This window comes from Salvia miltiorrhiza, chromosome 8, assembly GCF_028751815.1.
Source record: "Salvia miltiorrhiza cultivar Shanhuang (shh) chromosome 8, IMPLAD_Smil_shh, whole genome shotgun sequence".
Lineage (NCBI taxonomy): Eukaryota > Viridiplantae > Streptophyta > Magnoliopsida > Lamiales > Lamiaceae > Salvia > Salvia miltiorrhiza.
Window position 1 is genome coordinate 18,581,999 of NC_080394.1, and position 24,591 is coordinate 18,606,589.

The 24,591-nt window shown below is 38.0% G+C and overlaps 1 protein-coding gene and 1 pseudogene across 1 annotated transcript in view; one reads left to right on the top strand and one right to left on the bottom strand.

The window, feature by feature from the left end:
- LOC131001633 (uncharacterized) overlaps positions 1 to 24,591 on the bottom strand; it is a 465,975-nt gene that overhangs the window by 112,998 nt on the left and 328,386 nt on the right. The window lies entirely within an intron of this gene.
- LOC131001674 (uncharacterized) lies at positions 19,193 to 24,432 on the top strand (annotated as a pseudogene).

A 24,591-nucleotide genomic window follows, 5' to 3' on the forward strand; every position in this document is an offset into this window, starting at 1 on the left:
CAAACAATTAAAATACAATCAAGCCCAGCTTAAAATAATTCGGCCCACAATAAATTAAAAGGAAAAGCCCAATTTCCTTAAAACAAGCTCAAAAATTCGGCCCAACTTAAATAAAAAGAAGCCCAAATCTTAAAAACACAAGCTAAAAATTCGGCCCAACTTAAAACTAAATAGGAGCCCATTTGATTAAAAATAATGTAAGCCCAAAACATAATAATTGGATGGCCCAAATTAACTAAATAAATCAAGCCCAAAGTAATTAAATGAATGGCCCAAAATTTTAGCCCAACTCATTTCCCTCAAACTATCGGTCCCTCTTTCTCAAATCTCACAACCAACATTCTCTCTCAAACTCAAAGCAGAACACGCTCTGCTCTTCTTCTCGATTCAAAAACCAGTCGATCGGCCCTTCCTTCTCAACTCCGGTCGGCTCCTCCATTCGGTCCCTTCCCCATCTAAAAGCTAAGTCTAACCTCTCTCTACAATCCATTTACTTATCTAGTTTCTGTGAGTTCTTGTGATTGTTACTCTGGAGTGTAGTGAAAGTGAAGCATATAAATCCTTTTGTTGTAAAGTATCTCCCTATTGTACAACATATCTTGACTATTTCGTGTAGATGAACTGTGATTATGCTAAATATGAATGCGAACTGAATTGAATATTTGGGATATCAAATTACCTTGCGAATGTTTTGGGCTTGGTTGGCTGCTGTGATGTTGAGTTAAAAGAACTGAAATGAATGAACTAGAAAGATCAAACTTGTTTCTTTCAATAACTGTAAGTTATAATTGGTTGGAACGAGATGATGAATCAAGGCTACTCTTACCTTAAAGTTTGGCAGAGAATTGAATGAATGTTTTAACTTGCTTTTCGGATACGGCGTGTCGAATGAACTGGAACTGAAATTTTGTGTTGTTGTTTCAGTAATTGCAGGTGATCATTCGAAGAAGGTGAGACATTAAAGCAAGGTTTACCTTGAGAACTTGGCTGAACGAAGTGGAGGCTTCTATGCTCTTTGGAGAAAGCTCTTGGTGGCTGTAAAGAGAGGGAGCAAAGGGTGGTGGGAGTTGATATTTTCCTTCTTTCCACTAGTCTTTGCAACACTCTTTTCTTTAAACTTTCTATCTTTGTTGGTGCCAAACGATTGAGTGGAGTTGGTGGTGCACTAGTGTGGTGGGGGAAAAGGAGTGGTGGTGGGGAGGTAGGTATAATGGGATTTGGTGGAGTGGATGCGTATAGTGTAGGAAACATTACGCATATGAGAAAAAAAAATGATTTGTAAAGTATTGAAGTTACAAGTATTTGTAAAACTAATATTGGGTTCTACTAAATAACGACGCTTCGTTATAGCTCTCTACGAATTAAATATCTAATTTAACTCGTTCTTATGATTCGGAATTAGATCACGACTTCCAAGTAAATAATAGAAATAATATTTCTATCGCATATAAATTAATAACTTGACTTTGCTAAGTCAGTTATTAAACTGGATAATAAATTATTGAATGGCTCAATAATCCTCGTCACGTTTTTCTCATACGTTATAAAAGTATAAAGCTAAAATAATAACTCCGTTTCTGATAAAAAAATCAGAACCATAAACTGGATTCATTTATAAAAATTGCATTTACTAGTTTTAATCATAATTAAAAGAGCGGGCTACTACATACTACCCCTCTTAACAAAAATTTCGTCCCGAAATTTGCATATCTCTGCTAAAACAGTTCGGGGTATTTTTCCTTCATCTTGTCTTCAAGTTCCCGCGTAGCTTCTCTTGTCTGCGGTGTCTCCATAAGATTTTCACTGATGTGATTGAGGCTGATTTCGCAAGTGTCAACATATTGCTGGCAAGGGGGTGCGGGTGTTCTTAATTGCTGAACCTCGTTATCTGTTGGGGCATTGCGTGGAGTAGTGACCCTTTTGGCCACAATTGTAACAACCGTTAGTCCCAACTCGACAAACACTCCTATGCATCTTACCACAATTTGGGCAAGGTGAAATTCCTCTCTGACTTTGGCTACCTCCAGTTGACTCGAGGTTAGTCTGTGCCTCGTGCCTTGGTTGAATAAACTGTTCGGCCCGTTCATATTCTTGCCACACTTTCTTACTATTCTGATTGATATTGTCTTCGTTGTTGTCCCACTTGCGCTTCCCTTTGAGAGTATGTGAGGCTACTGGTGGATCATTTGGCATTGGGATAAATGGTGGGGCTGACTTGTCTGACGGCATTGCAGCTTCAACGTCAAGTGCCCTGTTTAGAGACTCCGTGTATGAGAGTCCTCCGTGGCTTGCTAGTGCCATCTTAATTTCGTACCGTAGACCGGCACAAAATTTCTCTGCCATCTTCTCCTCTGTGTCCACTTGTTGTGGAGCAAACCTAGACAGGTTGCAGAATTCCTTGTCGTATTCAACCACAGATTTCTTTCCTTGCTTCAACTCGTAGAACTCAGCTTCTTTCTTCTTCCTATAGCTTTTCGGAATATATTTATCATATAATCCTGTCTTAAAATCTTCCCAGGTGTAAATTGCCCATTGTTCAGGTGTCAGAATTTTTCGACGTGCTTCCCACCAGAAGTCAGCTGATCCTGTTAGCTGGAATGAGACGCAAGATAGGCGCTCCTCATCAGTACAACGTAGAAAGTTGAATATGCGCTCCATTGCACGCACCCAAATCTCAGCTTCAGCTGGTTCACTTGTTCCGTCAAACGTAGGTGGGCTTTGCCTTAAAAAGAGTTCTTCGACTCTCCTAGTCGGGGGCAGAGGGAATGGGTTATGTCCTCGAGCATCTTGTGGTTCTTCTGGTACAACGTTATGGTTTCTGCGATTGTTATTGTTTCTCGCAGGGCGTTCTCTCTTAGGCGGCATTCTGGTAGCAAAGATGTGCCAATTAATACACTCTAGCATAATCTAATACAAACCTCAAAAGAATTCTTGTAAAGGTCAACTTATTCTAACTTGTAAACAAGTCATAACTCCAATGACAACATTGATGTAGTAAGCTTTAAGGGTCCTTAGCATCTCAAATCCATGAGTCATAAAAATTCTTAAACATATAATATCTCATCATCTAAATTGGATACTTAAGCATAAGTCATGGAGATTCATAGCGGCTATAAAATCATGAGCTTAAGAATTATTCTATACGTATCACTTATCTTGCTGCCTTCACTATAGCCACCAAAAGATACAATCTAATTTCTTCTATGTTTGCTTCTATGTTCTGTAGTAGTGGTGATCTCATATCTTAATAGCTCTATGTTCATAGGGATTCATTCCATAGGCATACTTAATCGCACTTGCGTAAATCATTTCATTCAATAACAACATAACATAACTATTAACAGTTACTCACTTTGCTATTACGATAATTCTGACTTTTTGTAAACATTAACTCAAAACTTGGAATAGCTTACCATTCTGCTTCGTTGAGTGTGATGCGATGAAGTGCTGAGCTTTGTCGATTGAAATCTAGACACTTTAGTGATCCATTCTAAGTTTGGCTTAAATAAACTCTTAGGCTCAGAGCAAACGAACTGCTCTGATACCACTCTGTCACGACCGGCCTTAATTAAGGATAATTAATCCGGGAAAACCATGACTGGGGAAGGGAAATTAAGGAGCGGGTTTAGAAAGGGGTGCATAAAAGAATACTCAAAGAGCTTGAATACGCGTGAAATATTCCTTAAAAAGGAAAAAGGCATAGTTCGCATAAAAAGGGTACTCAAAGAACTTGTATACGCGTTATATTCCTTAAAAGGAAAAAAGCATCGTTAGGGGCTTGGCTAAAACGTTATCAGAGTTTGCAACGGAAGGCGTAACTGAAATAATCAGTGTTTACAGCGGAATGCATAACTGAGATACATGTATGAAGACATGTATCCTTTCTGAGCCTACTTTAAGTTCGACAAAAACTCCACTCAGCAACAACACTTCATCGCCCATCACAGCTCAACCTGCACAAACATAAACATCGAAGGGCTAAGTACAAGAGTACTTAGTGGGCAGTTGCCAAGCATATAACATAACATCATTAACATTTTCACAATATCGCATAAGAGGCATGAGTTTCTTTCATATTCTTTGCTCATTAAACATTTCCAAATTCTTAAATAGCATAAGGGCATTCTTCATCATCAATCTTCATTAACAAACATCGTGTCGTGGAGAAGGCCTTCCCCAACGAACACGGGCATCGCGCCGTGAAGGGGAGCCTCCCTCAGCGGTCACGGCATCGTACTATTGAGGGAGGCCTCCCCCAATAGACGCTGTAACACTGGCATACTGGCATCGCGCCGCGAGAGAGGCCTCTCTCAGCGGACACGGGCATCGCGCCGTGAGGAAGGCCCTCCTCAACGGACACGGCATTGTACTGTTGAGGGAGGCCTCCCCCAACAGACGCAAGCATCAAACATAAGCATAAACTTATCAGCGTAAAGCATTCAAGCGTAAATAAGTGTAATCAAGCGTAAATTACATAGGGCGTAAATAGTATAAACAGCATAGCGTAAATCATTTAACGTGCAGCATAATAAAGCTTAACTCATTTAAGCGTAATAAAGCATACCATACTTGAAGATCCAATTTGCATTTTAAAGCATAACACATGCATAGCATTTTATTTACGCATAAGGAATTGCCCACCTGATAGCAAAGTTTTGCTAAGGTACTCTAACTCCTTGTGTAGTTCTTACTCTTGTGCTTGACCTTAATCACGAGAATATAAAATAAGACATTGCCTCGAGGAAAATTCTTAATTAATGAGAAAGCGTAATTTAACTATGCATGAATCTGGTATGCATGAACTAATACTCTGAGCGATAATCGGGAATTCTACTATTAATCCTCGTTAATAGATTTAGCTAATTCTCGTCTAGCGCGGTCGAATAAAACTGTGATTCTTTCTTCCTCATCGGAATATTCTAGTCGTGAAATAAACCTCGCATTTGTACTTGATTGAAAAAAAGACTAACTCGGCTTTAAACGAGGTGTGACCTTGTAGAAATTATCGGGCTTTTCGATAGAAGCATCATTACTAGCGTAACCTCAAATAATTAATAGGCTCAAAAGAGAGTAGCCAATTAATTAAATAAACCAGTGGCTTAAATGAAATAAACAATAATGGCTTGCTTTAAAGTCGGAAGTCCAAAAACATTAATTAATAAACTGGGCGGCTCATTACTGATAAATAATTGGGCTCCATCAAAAATTGATACTGCTAGGCTTAGCTCAAAGGAGTAACTTCAGCTCAAGCTTTAAAAGAATTAAAGCCCAACTTAAAAAGTCTTCGACCCAAAACAATTAAAATAGGGGTCCAAATAATAATTAATGTGGACTGAAAAGAATTAATCTTAGCCCAAAAAGGCAATTTAATCGGCCAAAATGATGAATTAAACTGGCCCAACGAAATATAAATGGGACTAGAATAATAGCCCATCATAAAATATGCATCAGCCCAACTCCTTAATTAAATCGAGCCCAATAGAATTAATGAGAAGGGCCAATTAAATAAAAGACTGGCCAAATTCGAATTTAACTGTGAAAGTCCAAACAATTAAAATACAATCAAGCCCAGCTTAAAATAATTCGGCCCACAATAAATTAAAAGGAAAAGCCCAATTTCCTTAAAACAAGCTCAAAAATTCGGCCCAACTTAAATAAAAAGAAGCCCAAATCTTAAAAACACAAGCTAAAAATTCGGCCCAACTTAAAACTAAATAGGAGCCCATTTGATTAAAAATAATGTAAGCCCAAAACATAATAATTGGATGGCCCAAATTAACTAAATAAATCAAGCCCAAAGTAATTAAATGAATGGCCCAAAATTTTAGCCCAACTCATTTCCCTCAAACTATCGGTCCCTCTTTCTCAAATCTCACAACCAACATTCTCTCTCAAACTCAAAGCAGAACACGCTCTGCTCTTCTTCTCGATTCAAAAACCAGTCGATCGGCCCTTCCTTCTCAACTCCGGTCGGCTCCTCCATTCGGTCCCTTCCCCATCTAAAAGCTAAGTCTAACCTCTCTCTACAATCCATTTACTTATCTAGTTTCTGTGAGTTCTTGTGATTGTTACTCTGGAGTGTAGTGAAAGTGAAGCATATAAATCCTTTTGTTGTAAAGTATCTCCCTATTGTACAACATATCTTGACTATTTCGTGTAGATGAACTGTGATTATGCTAAATATGAATGCGAACTGAATTGAATATTTGGGATATCAAATTACCTTGCGAATGTTTTGGGCTTGGTTGGCTGCTGTGATGTTGAGTTAAAAGAACTGAAATGAATGAACTAGAAAGATCAAACTTGTTTCTTTCAATAACTGTAAGTTATAATTGGTTGGAACGAGATGATGAATCAAGGCTACTCTTACCTTAAAGTTTGGCAGAGAATTGAATGAATGTTTTAACTTGCTTTTCGGATACGGCGTGTCGAATGAACTGGAACTGAAATTTTGTGTTGTTGTTTCAGTAATTGCAGGTGATCATTCGAAGAAGGTGAGACATTAAAGCAAGGTTTACCTTGAGAACTTGGCTGAACGAAGTGGAGGCTTCTATGCTCTTTGGAGAAAGCTCTTGGTGGCTGTAAAGAAAGGGAGCAAAGGGTGGTGGGAGTTGATATTTTCCTTCTTTCCACTAGTCTTTGCAACACTCTTTTCTTTAAACTTTCTATCTTTGTTGGTGCCAAACGATTGAGTGGAGTTGGTGGTGCACTAGTGTGGTGGGGGAAAAGGAGTGGTGGTGGGGAGGTAGGTATAATGGGATTTGGTGGAGTGGATGCGTATAGTGTAGGAAACATTACGCATATGAGAAAAAAAAATGATTTGTAAAGTATTGAAGTTACAAGTATTTGTAAAACTAATATTGGGTTCTACTAAATAACGACGCTTCGTTATAGCTCTCTACGAATTAAATATCTAATTTAACTCGTTCTTATGATTCGGAATTAGATCACGACTTCCAAGTAAATAATAGAAATAATATTTCTATCGCATATAAATTAATAACTTGACTTTGCTAAGTCAGTTATTAAACTGGATAATAAATTATTGAATGGCTCAATAATCCTCGTCACGTTTTTCTCATACGTTATAAAAGTATAAAGCTAAAATAATAACTCCGTTTCTGATAAAAAAATCAGAACCATAAACTGGATTCATTTATAAAAATTGCATTTACTAGTTTTAATCATAATTAAAAGAGCGGGCTACTACACTTTTCGATCTAGAATAGATTCGGGTCTCTCCTCATATCAATTGGATTCCTAATTCCAATTTATATACATGAGATTTACTTGAGAATAAGTTCCCTCGTCCTTTTGCGGCGGTTCATTACTCCTACCTCATTCCTAGGGCTCATCTACGGAGTATCCTATTTTCCAAAGACCAAAATGGTCATCAACCCATTTCTTGTTACCTATCACATGCATAACACTTTCTTATGAATCTATCTTAAAACTATCATAGACCAATTAACTTAAGTCCTCGTACTCGAACACTATATTACGGTCTTAGCTTGAACTCTGAATTTCTATCATAATGAGTGGTCGATATCATTTATAGGACAAAGACTAATAATCTCAACTAATTACAATGAGACACAATTATACGAAGCCATAATTTGGGTAGTATACTACATCGGTAGACTAACACTTCTTGGTCTTATCAAACAAGGGAATCTATTATGACAACTCACGAGTTGCAAGGCTCAAACTCAACACAACATCAAAGCAAGGTGTTGTAGAAATTGTTCAAGAGAATCAAAAGAATGACCAGAGGGTATGAAATGATTAACTACTAGGTCGAACAAAATGACCTCGAGTAAGAACCCATCTGGCTTTTCAACCGAAAGTTGAAACACATGGGTTTTCAACCCAAAAGACGTCTACTGAGATTTGGATCATGTGGACTGGCCAGGTCCAACATCATCACCTCTGTCACACCCCAATTCTTGAAGGAATAAACTATAATCGAGGTGCGACTAAAATCATAGAAATAAACAAGGGAAGAACCTTGTGAAATTCAGATAATAGGATAAAAGGTTGGGCAACGCCCTTTGAATGAAGAAAGATAGAAATCAAGTGATACTAATCAATCAACAACATTCTAAACTTCAGGATCACAAGTTTGGTTTCATGCTTCTGATAACCAACGTTAAATAACATAGAGCTAGAAGTTGAGAGTCTACACTCGATAAGAAACATAATTCAGAATTTAACATAAAGGTCTTAAGATAGAGAAACATAAGACAAATAAGAGCTAATGCAACATCGGAAGACAAAATACGGAGTTGAACCCTAGCCTCAGCTCTGCCTTGTCAGCACCGACCAATCAACCTGAAAACATTTGAAAGTAATTTTGGGCTAAGTACTAATGTACTTAGTGGGCTAGCATTTTTATAAACATTTCATAATCATAAGAGCAGTTTATCCAATTATACTTGACATGACTTAGAAGGTTTTAAATTGAAATAACTTCTAAGCATGTTAAAACATTTTATTATATTGCGCGCAATTGTCACACTCCCTTTCCGTTACTCGCTGTGATCCCGGACCTTTTAGCCACCGACGGATCCATTACTCCTGCTTTACTTGAACTGAGGGCGTAACCCAGTCAAGTTCCCATTTGGGACCCAATGCTCCGGAACACATCCCGTCGAGCACCCTTATAACGCCTCATACATGATTAGTGCCCGATGGAGATCAACCCACCAGGTCAGCTAATAGGTGTACACAATTCTCAAATAACGTGTTAGGTCAAGAGAGAACCTCGATCGATTCATTGTTGCGAGCCTTAAACAGAGCAGAGTGCACAAAATATTTTATCGGATAAACAGTTTTCATTTCATTGAAACATTTAAGCTCAATAGCTAAACCATACATTTGGAAAATAAGCCCACCTGATTAGGCAATGCCTGTCGTTTAATCTTAACTCTGAATCGGTATAGCAGTGCTAATCCTCACGATCCACAAAGCCTACAAGAAATCTATAATCTTAATAGGTCTCATGAATCTAATCTTAAAGTCTTAGTGGGTGCACTTAACTACTATGATTCATCACGCCGGGTTTTCAAAATTTAATAGATAATAATTGAAAACTAAATTGCTGAGCTAAGGACACCAACAATATCCTTACTCAATTTTCTTGGGTAATTGGATTTAATGAAAATCAATTTAAATCATGAGTACTTTTATTTGCAAAAAATGCATATGCAAATTTATTTCAGGCTTAATCATATAATAAGTAATCACACTTAACATATGCACATAATAATAATGTAATATTATTATGCAAATTATTCTTTAAAATAATTAATCAAACTAATGATAGTCAAATTAATTAAATTAGTATAGCTCAAATAAATTAATAGAAGGCAGCCCAAAATTTTAAATAAATAAGGGCCCAGCTAAAATTTGAAAATGGCCCAACTGACTCGGCCCAAAACTCATAAAAATCGGCCCATTAAAATTTAAAACAAAGGCCCAACATTCAAATTAAAATCGGCCCAAGCAAATAAAAAAAATGCAGCCCAAAACTAATTAATACCCGGCCCAAACACTCGGCCCAACCCTAGCCCAGCCCAACACCCATCTTCTTTCCCCTTATCAGCCGCACACACCTCACAAACACAAACACACACACACGCATACAGCAACATATGCGCAGCACTCTCCTCTCCCTCTCTCGGCTCCCTCTTCCCTCATCTCTCGCTCTTTTCCGGCGGCGGTAGCAGCGCCGCCTCCACCACCCGACCGCCGTCCCCTGACTCCCCTCTCCATCTTCGGTCGGGCAGCAGCAGGAGAAGCGGACTGCCGCCCAGCCTCCCTCTTCATCCTTCTCTCTTCCTTCCTCACCTCCCTCGACTGTTCTCTCTCCCTCGACTGCTCTCTCGCCGCGGACGCTCACCGGAGGCGCAGCAGCGACGAGCTGCCGCCACCAACCACCGCTGAGCTCTCCACCTCCATCGTCTCTCTCTCAATTCTCATGGAATCAGCCCGGCGAGCAACCATGAAGGCCACCGCCTCCACGACACACCACTCTCTCTCATTCCCTTTCCAACTCAGTCCGGCGAACAGAAATGAAGTTGCCGCCGACCGTACCTTACTGAAACCGGCAGAAAACAGCCTCCAAGGCTGCCTCCGCCTCTCTCTCTCTCCTGTCTCCGGCTGCCGTCGCCCGTAGATCAGGTGACACCGCCTTCAACTCTCGCTCAACACAACCCTCTCCTTGACTCGACTCAGCAAGAAACACAACACTCACTCAACATCAAGCCAACACAGCAACACACAAGTCCAGTTCATATAAATTCTTCATTTCTGTATCATTTAATCTTTCCATCTATGTTACCAAATGTAAGAACAATATTCAGTATCTCTTTGTTTTATCTACAGTTGGTTTTATTCGTACTATGATGTTGAGCATGAATGAATAAGTAGAGGAATTGAAAGGTGAAACCTTTTTGTATGAATTTTGTTCGGTGGTTTCTGTAAAAATGGCAGATATTTGATGGTTTTCTCTGCATATGAAAGAAATCTGCTGATATTAGAAAATGAATGAGAAGATTGAGACTTGAATAAACAAGAAGAATTCTTTACCGTAGAAGTTGTGTTGTTGTGGTAAGGAGAGAAGATGAATGAGGATGAAGTTGTGTTGTTGTGGTAAGGAGAGAAGATGAATGAGGATGATATTTTATAGGAGCAATGACGAATAATAGAAAGTAGAAGCATGCGTGAAGGATTGAAAAGAGGGAGGTGAGACGTTGAAAAATTTACCCAAAATCCCTGAGCTTAGGGGATTTTGTATGACTTGTAGGAGTGGGCGCATGGGGTGAATAGTGTAGCAATTGTAGAGGTATGGTGAAACACACTGTTCATGGCTGTGGTACAAATGAGGAGGTTGGTGTGGGCTTTTGGGCTTTGGTATTTATAGAATATCATTTCAATAAAAAAAAAACTAAGGCCCAAATAAATATTTGTCAAAGCCCAACACATTTAAATAATTAAAGCCTAACATAAATTAAATCATGTAGTATTAAAATTAATATTAGCATATAGAATTAATCACATTCATATAATTCAATTTATGCAATGCACAAAAATTCAAAAGACTAAATTTTATAAAAGCTTTTGAAAATAATTTTGTTGGAAAAAAACTCATTTTCATTTCTCCGGCATAAATCATCTTAATCTAAGTTCAAAATAATTCTAAATTTAATATAAATAGGCGGGGTGTTACAACCTCCCAGTCACACGGGAAACATCGTCCCGAACTTGGAGAGCCATGAACATACTATACATAACAAAGCATAAGTTCATCATGACAACTAAACTTATCTTAAGGTTCCTTATCCTATTGATCTCAAACCCCAAACCTCTCTTAAGACATATACACACAGACATACGTACACAGGCAAAACACACTATTCTTAAAATCTATCGTGTAGCAAAAGTCGATTCGATGTTCCGTCGCACTTGAACATTCGAACGTAGAGACTATGGTTCAACCTTTGATGCAACGTTTACCTTGAATTCGTCTCGTATTTTCATTCTGTGCTTTTCCTTTACCTCGTACATATCTTTTCATTCCTCTTTGTAGTTCAAAAGAACCATCATTTTCTTAAGGGAGCTGAGACGTTCTAAGTTCTCTTTCATTCTTCTAAATCATTACCTTAAGAATCTAGATTGTAGAGATATCCTACTAATCTAGTAGTCTATGTTCTTTTGAAATTGTGATCATGCATCTTATAGCAATCTATGTTCTCTGGGAAAACATATGTCACTTTTCTATCATTCATCTGATCATAACATCATAGACTGCGAAAATATGCCATGAAAGGCAAAACATTCAACATTTCATCATAACATGCTCTTCACATAACATATTCATGAAGCATTTTAGAACATTAACATCTTTAAAACGTTGAAACTGCAGTTACCTTCTTTCCTTGATTGAGCACGATGCAATGGAGTGTTGAGCGGTGCCATATGAACCCATGTAAGTATAAAGAATCAAACTAAACTCGACTCTTTAGAATAAGGTTTCTAGGGCCAGAGCGAACGAACCGCTCTGATACCACTCTGTCACATCCCACTATCCCAATGACGGGTTAACAGGGGTTATGACTTGGGGTGAACAATAAGAAATGGAAATGGACAATTACTTAACATTAAAGTATATGGAAATGTCACTCATAGATAAAATGCTAGGATCATATATGATTATTTGGATACTTATAAAACATACACATAAATGAGAACTGATTAAGGTGGGTTACCCAATAACACGTATAACAACTTCATAACATAGAGCTATCCTAATCAAAGTGTTTTGCAGCGGAAAACGTGTGAGATATACATATGAAGATGTATACTCAAGGTTACATTTCTTGAAATGTCAAAGGAACACCCGCTCAACATCATTCCATTCCATCAGCTGCTCAACCTGCACATTTAGAAATACATGCAGGGCTGAGTATAAAAATACTCAGTGGGCATAGCCGAAAATACATTCATGCATAACATATATATAAATTGAACTGCCATAACAGTAATACACATGGGTTTTCTTGAAAGACCTGCGCTTACTAAAACATTTATTTCATTTTCATAAAGTCGATCGGCCGATCATTTTCCTTCATATGATCCATATCTGTTCCTTTCTGTCACGCGCCGGGAAGGAGGCCTTCTTACCACGGACGCCAAGACCGGTCGCAAGCGACTCGCGGTCTCCATGAGTGTACACGTTAACCCTAGCTAGCGACCTTTGTCTAGCATAGGATCCCAATTGGATTTCCTTTAAAGTTGGCGAACCAACACAGATAGGATACATATAAAAACATAAACATTTTTGGCAGTCAATCATTTCATTTCATAAACATTTCATTTTCATTTCATAAGAGTCATTTATCATTTGGGCATAATAATAAACTGAAATTAACAGTTAAAATCATCTCATGCATATATTCGTATAAGAGGCCTACGACACGCAGGGGATCTCTATATACGTATAGTAAAAGTAATGCCCACCTGGATAGGCAAAGCCTGAAGATCATAATCACATAAACTCGTCTTGGGAAAGCAGCGCTAATCCCCTTGGTTCATAAAGCCTACAAGAAATTCTATTCTTAATAGGTCTCGTGAAGCTAACTTAAGTCATGGTGTAGTGCTTAACATTCTATTATTCACTTAGCCGGGTTTTCAAAATTTAATGAATAAATAATTAAAAACATTTCTCTTGAGTTAAGAACACCAACAATATTCTTACTCGACTTTCTTTAATAATTGGAATTATAATTAAAACCAATTAAATATTTTTATTGTAAAATAAATGCAATTTCATGTCATGCTTAACATATAATAAGTAATTTACTTAAAATATGCACATAATAATAATATAATATTATTATGCAAATAATTCTTTAAAATAATTAATCAAACTAATATGATAGTCTAATTAAATAAAATGGTAGAGTCCCTTAAATGAAAATCTGCACAGCCCAAGTTAATTAAACAATAATAGGGCCCATCTTTTAAATAACTGAATTAAGGCCCAGCATTTTTTTTTAAATAAAAAGGGCCCAAGTGATAAATAAATTAAAAACCCTACTGATAAATAAATTAAAAACCGGCCCACACAAAAGCCCAACAGCCCAACTAACTCGGCCCAAAACTCAAAACCTAGCCCAACACCTTCTTTTCTTCTTCTTCACCCCACGCTGACTCCACCTTCACTTTCAAATCTCTCTCTCACGGTTCCTCAATCCATCTCACTCTCTCTCTCACTTTTCACGCCAGAAATCCGCCGCCACCAGAGCTCGCCGGAGCAACGGCGACAGCCATTCACCCCTCGGTTCTCACCTCTGGACTCGACACACACACACGGTGACGACCGCACACAGCCGCCGCACCCTCATTTTTCTCTCCGTCCGTGGCCGAGCGACAGCGGCAGAGCCGCCGGGCCCTAGCCTCCCTCTCTAAAACTCCCGGCGACAGCAACCCGTGTCTGCCGTCGTTCCCGCTCAAGCCCTCAGAAACCCCGAGGTCCCTAATCGTCCGCCTCTACTTCTCCATCTTCCTCTGAACAGGACAACGGCGGAGTCGCCGACCTAGCCTCCCTGGAACCATCGACCCATCCTTCCGGCGACAGCAGCAGAGCTGCCATCTGCAGCACCCTCCTCGAATCTCCGACTGCCGCCGCCCGGAGATCAGGCGACGTCGCCTCCTCTCGCTCTCAGTTCATCTCTCTCTACCCTCTGCTCACTCCGACCGGAGGATAACAGTGGCGCCAAGCAACCGCCTCCGCCTCCCTGACTCCGACCGACAGCAGCAGTCCGTCTACCGCCGGCCGCTTCTCGTTCAGCCAACCAGACACACACACCAAAATCATAGTTTCCCCTATTTCTTTCTTTCTTAACAGTGAAAGTCGAGTTCTTGAAATCAACCGAGCTTTTATTTAAAAGCATAAACATATATAATATTTATGTACGTTGTTCTTATTGAAATACACACACATACAGATTGCATACTTAGTGATTCTAAGTTTGGTTGTTTGCAAAGCATGAGTTTTTGATTTGCTAGCAAAATAGCTATGTATGCGTTTCCATCTCTATTCATCTGTATATCGAGATGTTGCTAAACTGGTTTTGATAATTTGGGAAAAATCTGAAGTTCTAAAGAAAATGCTGTAATATAATCGTTTCAAGGAGGAGTAGAAACCTGATAAATTATTCGGATGGCTGTTGTGCTGCAACTGAGCTTTTCTCACGAGAGAGAAGGTTGTAATTTGTTAAAGATGGAGTGGAATACTAACATGAAATGGTTTCAGTAGTGCTTGAATAGGTAGATGAGTGTTTTGATATTTTAATTAAAGGGGCATAGTTGGTGGAGAGTAGTGGGTGTGTGTTAGGTGAGGGAGAGAAGTAGGTGGGAATAAAATAAAAAGTCTTCCGGGTTGTACTATGAAAACTGTAATAATCGTTCAGTGTTCGCTTAAATAAATAGTTCGTGAAAATATTTGAAAGCTAAATTAAATAAATATGCAATGCATATAAATTCAATAACTAAATTTACAAATGTTTTTGTAAATCATATTTATTTTTGTTGGAATTAAAAATAAATTCATTTTCTTTATATCCGGCGTGAATCATCTTAATTCTAAATTTCGAAAATAAATTCTAAATTTAACTCAGGGAAACGGGGTATTACATAATTTATATCATGTCCACCGTAAGATAATAATAAAAAAAACAAATATAAGAATTATGAAATTCATAAACATATAAAAATAATACATTCATAAATGGATAATTTACCTGAACATCCAACGTATGTCTTTCCTCTGACATAGAATCTGTATATCGAGGTAGCATGTCACCAATCCGACTCATAACTCGATCGGCAGCATACTCACCAATCCGATTAACAAAATCAGTAGTCATCAATTGACTAACAACATAGTCGCCTATATCGTGAACAAGTGCTTGTCTCTGCGAAAAAGTGAAGCTATAAATAGGGTCCTCTGAACCATAGGTGCTCCTAGTGTGGTGCTGACTTGATGAGTCAACCATCAGGGGCCTTTGGGGGACAACCACTGTGTGTGTTGGTGGCAAATAAGACCTTTGATGTCTTTGCTGAGTCGTGGCATTTGTACCGGATGGTGGATGAGTCACAATGGAGTCTTGTACACGACCTCTTTTGATTCTATCTAAGGAGTGGTCATAGTGTAGAAGGAATGACGTCTCTTCTTTCTTAATTGTACCCCAATTTTTTTTTTTTCATCATTAGGCTCCAACTTGGGGTATACCTGTTTCATAATAAAAAAAATAATTAGTGGTAAAATTAATGAAATTATTTATTTTAAATAAACAAATACCTCATCTTTCACATCAGCCACATCTATATTTCCCACAGTATAACGAAAGCGCAGTATACGAGGAATCTTTGTTGTTGAAGATACAACACCTATGGTAGATACAAATTCTAGGATAGCACAATATATCCAGGCCTAAAAACATAAACAATACTTTACTTAAACAAACAAAAGTAACAATAATAATAATAATAATAATAATAATAATAATAATAATAATAATAATAATAATAATAATAATAATAATAATAATAATAATAATAATAATAATAATAATAATTTACAAAGATTTAAACATACCATAAAGGTTGTGCTAAAACCAAATAGAGTGTATGACTCTCACTTTGTTGTGCCCGATGAAGTGGTTTTCTTGATGCTCTTTAAGAAGTGCAAAAGTTTTTGGAAATCATAACTTCCCGACGGAAATGACTTCCATGCTTTTTCATCCTCAACCAAAACCCATAACCACTCTGATATATGCTTCGGCTTCGATTTCTCAACACCAAATAACACATTATAGACGAACAAGATTTTAGCAACCTTTACGTAATCCTCTGTCAATAACCCAATGTCTTTTGCTATAAATCTATCACGCAAGTCACTAACCAATATCCTTTTATTATTGAGGACACGGGTGTAGAATGAGTCGATAGGCATAGCATGTCGTCGATATGGAGTAAAAGATGTGCCGCCAAATCTCAATCCAGTCACCAACGCAAATTCAAATGGACTAAACCGAATGGGAGTTCCATTTATTTAAAACCACACTTCACTAGGATCTTTATTACGAAATTTCATTTGACGTTAAATTACATATTGAAGTACTTGCATACATTTTCCTAATGGTTTAAGTAATCCAAGAAAATGACCAAAGCATGACCTAGCAAATTTGTTGAATACTTCATCTCCAAAGGAAAGAAGTGTATGTCGAATATCATCCAAAATTGTTTCATGACAATAGACATTGACATTAAATTTCACGTCAATCATCTCACGTCGTTCATACGTCCACAGACCATGCTGAAAATATAATAAAAAAACTTTAATGAACAAAATTTTCAACACAATTTTTCGGAGAAAATTTTAGTGCATATTCACCAACTATTCAATATTTTTTCAGCACATTTTCAACTAATTTGCAGCACATTACACATTATCTCGCGATAATGTGTGTAACCGTGCAATTTATACGGTTACACATATTATATCATTAACACACTTTATCCAAATCAAGTTAATTCATACGAAACGACAAATTACACACTTTATAACCAAATGCATAGTTTCACACTTTTTCACCTTACACTTCCACACTTTATCAACACTAAATGCATAGTTACACACTTTATCATTAGTGTCAGGGGATTTTTTAGGACAATAACTTATGTTGATTTGAAAATTAGGACAAAAATTTTTGGACTTGTAAAAATAGGACACTAATTTTTTTTAGAGTAGAATAGGATACTAATTAATAAGCGTCGCAAAAATAGGACATTTCTCGGCCAATAATTGGCTGAAAAATATCCTACAGATGCAACTAGGGATAGCAACGGGCCGGATCTGGATCGGGTCTGGCCAATACCAGATCCAGATCCGTTTTCATATACCAGATCCAGATCCGTGGATCTGAAAATTTTGGATCCAGATCCAGATCCGTCAGATCCGCGGGTCCACGGGTCCAGATCCATGGATCTACTATTTTTAAATTAAATTAAAAAAAATTCACAAAATCAACAACATCTAATTTCCATCATGAAAAATATAACACACAATACTTTTATCTAATTACTTTTAGGTTTTATTCTTTTGAATATAATTTATTTATTATTTTTAATTTAGTTAATATTATTAGTAAACTAAATATAAACTATAAAAATATATATATAAAATAAAACGGATCCACGGGTCGGATCTGGGCCGGATCCGGATCTAAAATTTCAAGATCCAGATCCAGATCCGTTTTCAAAACTGAGATCCAGATCCAGATCCAGATCCGTCGGGTCCAAAAAATTGAAACGGATCTGGATCCACGGATCTGGACCGGGTCCATGATCCACTGCCATCCCTAGATGCAACACTTATTAATTAGTGTCTCATTTTACTCTAAAAAAAATTAGTGTCCTATTTTTACAAGTCCGAAAGTTATTTTCCTAATTTCCAAATCAATCTAAGTTATTGTCCTAAAAAATCCTCAAACTCCTTTATCATTACATTATGTGTGCAACTATGCATTTGAATCTAAATATCATTACAACAACAATAATAGCTAAATTATCAGCACACAACCAACATATTATACACATTTCAACACTAAAGTATTCAAACAATAAAACTAACAAAATTGTAGACATATTCAGTGCTAACTAGTGTTCAAAATTACCTAAGATTCAATATTGCCGGAGCTTGACATTGTTAGGAGGCGATGGGGCCCGCCGGCGACTGACGGAGGACACGACGACGGCTGACGAAAGACGCGCGGCCGCTGGAACCCTAATCTCTTGAAACTGCGGCGGCGCTGGAACCTTAAAGCCTTGAAACCACAGAGGGGGAGAAGAGGTGGTGGCACCTCTGAAAAATCGCAGCGGCAACATTCTATTGAACATTGATTGAACTTGCAAAGGGAGAGGAGAGGCGGCATTCCGGTGTCGGACGTCGATTGAACTTGCCGATTGAACGATATTCCGGTGTCGGACGTCGACGAAACGGGCTGGAGTTGCACAGGCGATTGGAGGACAATGAAGATCTACGGCAGCTGCACCGGAATTGGATCTACGGCAGTCGTGGGGATCTATGGCGGCGGAGCGGGCTGCTGACGTCGGGCGTCGACGGAACGGCGAAGGAAGCTTGAGAGATTTAGGGTTTGAGTGTGAATTTTGGATGTGGTAATTTTGTGATATAATTTTATGTGATTTAATTGTATTTTTAATTTGATAAAAATAAGAATTAATTTTTCAATTTATTTAAATTTTAAAAAATTCAAATAAGGGTAAAAAAGTCTGAAAGTTACTATTTCCATATTTTTGTTTGAGTGGACAATTTTTCCTTTTCTTATGTTGGAAGGGCTAACTGACCCCATTTACTCTTTTTATAATTGCATTTATAATTAATACTACTTTCTTCGTCCCACTCCAATAGCCTCATTTTCCCTTTTGGAATATCTCACTTCAATAGGCTTATTTTTATTTTTGGGTAAAAAAATTGTATTTAATTGGCGTGGATCACACCACTTTCCTACTAAAAAGTAAGTTTTCTTAATTTCCGTGCCTAAAAGAAGTGAACTTATTGGAGTGAGACGGAAGAAATACTATTTTAGAAGTAAGCATCAACCCAAAAAGAAAAGTCTCCAATCCAAACCCTCGCGATCGGATTAATCGAATTTACGTTGATTTGAATAATATACGACCATGACAGCTCGGTGAAATGACGCCGAAGACACCCCCGGCGGCCACCACCAGAGACGCCATAACGCCAAAAGGAGTCGGCGTCACCGCCGGTTCTAAGCCCGAAGCATCAGGTTTGTAATAACAAATTGTCTATCCCGCTTGTATTGGAGTTTCGTGTTATAACATTTTCACATTTCTGTTCTTATACACCAGTATATGAATTAAAGTGTGTGTGTTTTCGCGCCTTTTTTTTTTTTTTTTTCTGGGGGCGGCGAGAGGGGTGCAGATTTTATGTTTTTATATTGGTAGTTTGATCAATGGCGTTAAGTAGCATATAATATGGAGTATATATATTTATTTATTTATTTTTATTTAGAGCCAACATGTTTATTTTGTTAAGAAATTAAACCGACTCCAAATAGGAATTTTTACTATGTTCGATCATCTGATCGTTGCAGAATTATAATGCTGTTCGCCTTCTGCTTAACGTGCTACAAAAATCTTTCAGTTATGCAGTGTTATGAGTCTTTATGGATTAAATGCATGCAGAATCATGTAGGTACACAGAACGGGACTGTTATATAGAATAGTTTGCGACTTGTTTAGTGTAGCTCGTGCTGCATGCAACAAGTTTTATGAAAAGTAGCATACGAGTTCCTTACACTGTGACTATTAAGTATCTGCTCCAAAGATGACTGATCGTCTAAAAAATTGATGTGTACATTAACCAATCAGACAAATAGAAACTACCCTTTAAACACTGCATCCTATTGGATATACATTGAAATCCAAATTAGATCACTCTAAATGGGTTTAACCATATGTGACATTAACTCTACATAATCGTTTGATATATATAACCCCATCATTGGACTAAAGATTTGGCATAGCTTGGCAGAAAAGAATGACAGGAGCCTTTGTTTGGGGTAGCTTAGTTTCTGCTCAGACTTCTACAATCCCATAATTATGAAATCTGTTGTGTCAATTGTTTCTCTGTTAAAAAAAAGGTTTAGTTCTTCAAATACCAAGCATTTGAATTTTTCACCTAATCTACAATATGGCCCAATTCATGGCCCACTACATACACGCATCTCTGTTTTTAACTTGCTTCTGTGTTAGTGAGTGGCATTTTGTTTGAATTTGTTACAGTTGAACAAGTCAGTACCGTAGCAAAGCCTGTTTCTGGAACTAAAATAGTGAAAATGGGGATTAGAAAAGTGATAAGGAAAGTTCCTACATCATCTAGAGCTGCTTCTGCTCGTATTATTGCATCAGAGTTAGCTGATGGGGCAAAAATGAAGAGACCACAGAAGAGAAAACCTTAGAGGATATAAAACTACAGAAACTGGCAATTTTAAACCAGCTGCCGACGATAACCCTTAGTTTGAAGTTGAGCCCTCTAGTCACTTTATGGAAAGTGGTGAAAGTTCTTCTGAGTCTATAGAACCTATGGTTATCGGGGAAAGCCTGTGGATTCTCAAGAACCCTATGTAACTAATAAAAAAAATAAACTAAAGGAAGAAAAGAAGAAGCAGATAAAAATATTGATGAGGGGATCTTGAAGGTGAAACTATTGAATTGGAGGGCTTTAGTGTTCAGGTGAAACTGGAGAAGGCTTTCTCTGAAGAACATGATGATGGAAAAACTGAGGGTCTTGGCGATCAAGAGGTCCATGAAGAATTTGGGGAAGAAGATCTTGCTAATGATGATGAAACTGGAGAAGGCTTTCCCTGAGGAACATGGTGATGGAAAAATTCAGGGTCTCAGTGATCAAGAGGTCCATGAAGAATTTGAGGAAGAAGATCTTGCTAATGATGATGCACTGGGGAACGAAGCAGAAGTCGAGAATGTGGAAGAGGAACACTTATATTAAAGGCTGCTGCGACGGAATGTAAGATAAGGAAAACGAGGGAGATATTTGTTGGTGGGTTAGGTCAAGATGCTGTGGAAGAGGATTTTAGAAAAGTATTCAAGTATGCAGGTGAGGTTGTTGAAGTTCGTATGCATGTGGATCCATCGACGAACAAGAACAAGGGGTATGCTTTTGTCCAATTTGCAACAAAGGAGCAAGCAAAGTGGCCACTCAGAGAGAACTGCCATAGTGGCTTTTGCTGAATCTTTACGTGAACCACATCCTAAAGTAATGGCCCAGGTCAAGTCCGTGTTTATTGACGGACTCCTTTCTTATTGGGATAGAGATCGTGTCAGGGGTTTCCAAGCTTTGGGGGAGATTGACCGGATAATGTTAGCCCGAAATATGTCAACTGCCAAATGGAAGGATTTTGAATTTGTTGATTGCAATACACATGAAATTGCAGTTTCATGAGTGGAAGGTGTAAATGGCAAGGGATTGGGCAATGGTAGCTCAAAGGTATAATGCTTTCTAGATTTATTTAGGGTCTTTGTCTAGTACAATTTCATGAAGGTTACTTTTGATATTGTGTAATATTTCATGTTGCCATAGGAACACAGCAGAGTAATGTTCTAGAAGAAGTTACTCAGACATGATTAATGTGGCAATTGCATGTTTTGGACGAACTAAGGGAATTTTGGAGGCAGTTTGAAATTATTTAACTTCCTTTGTGCTCATTTTACTCTTTGATCTCTCTCTCTCTGAGTTCCTGTAGCACGTGACTGGGATACATGTCCTTTTTTTGTCACTTCTCCACAGGTCAAAGTACGAGCAATATTTTCAAATCCTTTACCAAAGATGCAGTCTGTAGAGGTGGAATGTGTGGAGGATTTCGGATTGGTCATGGTAGTGCTGAAAATTTTATTTCTGTTATTGATGATTCTTGTGCTCATATGAAGGCTTTGTATTCCTTCGGTTGCAGGAAGGGGCTTCACATGAGGTGGGCGTCCTTTAACAGATATGGGCAGGGTTTTTGTCCACATGGACCTGGTTATAGTGGCTGGATGGCTTTGCTGATGAGCATCAATTTGAGGATCCATATCCTTGTTTTTGTGGAAGACTAAACTTTGAACGAGGTGTTGTTTTCCCTTGGCATTGTTCCCTATCCATTTCCTAAGTGAAAATTGCAAGCACAAGTAGCATTGGCTCTGAACTGTAAATGTAAATGGTGCAACTCATGAGCAGTCAGAAGATGAGTTTTCAAGGGTCTTGTCAAGGCCCATTGCTTGCAAGGCCTTACCAAGACATAGTGAGGCATGGTGCAAGGTGCAGGCTAAGGTGACTATGATTCACATAGGCGATATTGCTACTCCTTAGAAAAAGGATATGACAGGTCATTCTCATTCATGGGAAAGCATTTTGATGAACCCTGTCCTTATGATGATGTTGACCATCGAATTAATTACATGATGGTAAGCAGGGATTTTTCAGTGGATATTTCATGGACCATTTTCATTGGAAAGGAATGTGTTGAAGAACATGCAGTAGTCTTGCCGTTACTGATTTTCTGTTTAGGACCTGGATGGGTCGGATCCCTGTCTTGTGGAGCCTAGCAGACATCTTATTCGGCTAGACTAGTCGGATCCTGTTATTCTATTTCATGGAACTAGATGTCGAGGTATTAGAAATTTTAGTTCACCTCATTTTTGTCAGTTAAAGAGTACCTGTTCACTCCTTACAGTTTTGATTTATGTTAGCCTCAGAGAATCTTGGAGCTGATGGTGGTTTCTTCCATCATACTCCCTCCGTGCACAAAACATCTTCCTAATTTTCCATTTTCGTCCGCCCACGAAGTATCTTCCTAGTCCATTTTTGGAAATAACCCCATTAACTGTCATCACCTTTTCTAATTTGTGGGACCCCTTCTCCACTCACTAAATACACAACTTGTTTTTCCTAAAACTTGTGTCCACTCCCCTTAGGAAGATGTTTCATGGACGGAGGGAGTAATTATTATGGTTTTGATGTAAATGTCATTGTTTTATCCTTTATTAATTGTAGGTTACTTCTGGGACCCTTGCTTTCATTTTTCTAATGATGCTCAGTACGATTATAACTCTTATGTTTCATTTTATGGGGATGATCGCATGTATGGGCGTGACTATCACTATTAGGCTCCAGGATGCCAGGTACTTAACAACTTATGTGAGCTTATATATTCTTTACTTTGGGCTGCTAAACATCGATTTTCTTTTTACTTGTTTTGCCAATTAGGTCTTTGCAGATTGAGTTGGAAATGGTGAAATTTCAGCTCTCTGAGAAATGAGTGATGACAAGACATGATCTTTTCTTTCTGGCGGTTTGAAAGAAAATCTGATGGCCGGCCCTTTATGCATTCTTCCTGATACCGGTTTCATTTTGACAATCTTTCTTCCTTGTCACCATTATTCTTGTGTAAATTTCTTTTCTTCCCTTGCATTTAGTCATTTTTCATGTATTTTAGATCTAGAATGTGCCTTTTAGGACATGGCTTGCGATAGGACCTTAATCTGGATATGTATAAGTTGCCTGGACTCTACTACCAAAGTTGTAAGATGGAGCCAGTTGTTATGCTTGTTTTGTGGTTAAGCATATTGAAGTAGCTGTCTTATTAGTAGACCCTTTGTCTCTTAGTTTATATATTGTCTAGCATTTCTTTCTTGATTATTGTAGCTCTTGCCCAACAACTGGCTCTTCAAGCAGCATGTTGATATTGTAGAAATGATGAAGACTTCCTTTATCTGGAATGGAAACATCAAAATGTAACTCCTCTCTTACTGAGTCATTCTTCTCCTTGCATCCTGAATTTGATCAATTATAGTCGCCTATGCTGTTGTGATCTTTGTGTTTCATTCCCTTCTCTCTTCTAGCAGCTTTTGTTCCATTTTTCCGCAGCATTGTTTGATTTCTGAAGTCAGGTAAGGAGCATGTGTGTATACGCTATACATCTGTATACTTTCGAGCTGGTGATCAAATGCCGTTGTGCTTATCTGACTCCTCTGCTTCGTGCCTGTCTACTGTGCTTCAAAAGGACTGGTACGTTTATATTGAGCTTTTGGTAATGAAACTCTTGTGTCGCAATGGCAATGTTGCAGGATTGAGCGTTCCAAAAATATTAGTACTATATATTTTTGGGTTTGGTCTTTTCGCATTACTATGAAATTTGAAGCTCTACATAACTGTGCTTCATTGGTTCTATCATGTATTAGTAGGTATGAAAGGAAAAATAATAAATACCAGATGCAAAAGTAGTGTGTATGATTTGACAGGGAATGTAATTCCATTTCTATTATTTATTCGAGCATTGAAGAATTCAACTTGTACAACTGGGGTCTTCAAATGTGGTTACAAGTTGTAGGAAAGAAGATTTATTGATTGTTTTTGTTTAATTCTTTTAGCACAAGTTTTCTTTCACTCTTGCCTCTTAGAACACAAGTTTCTTATGACTGTGGGTC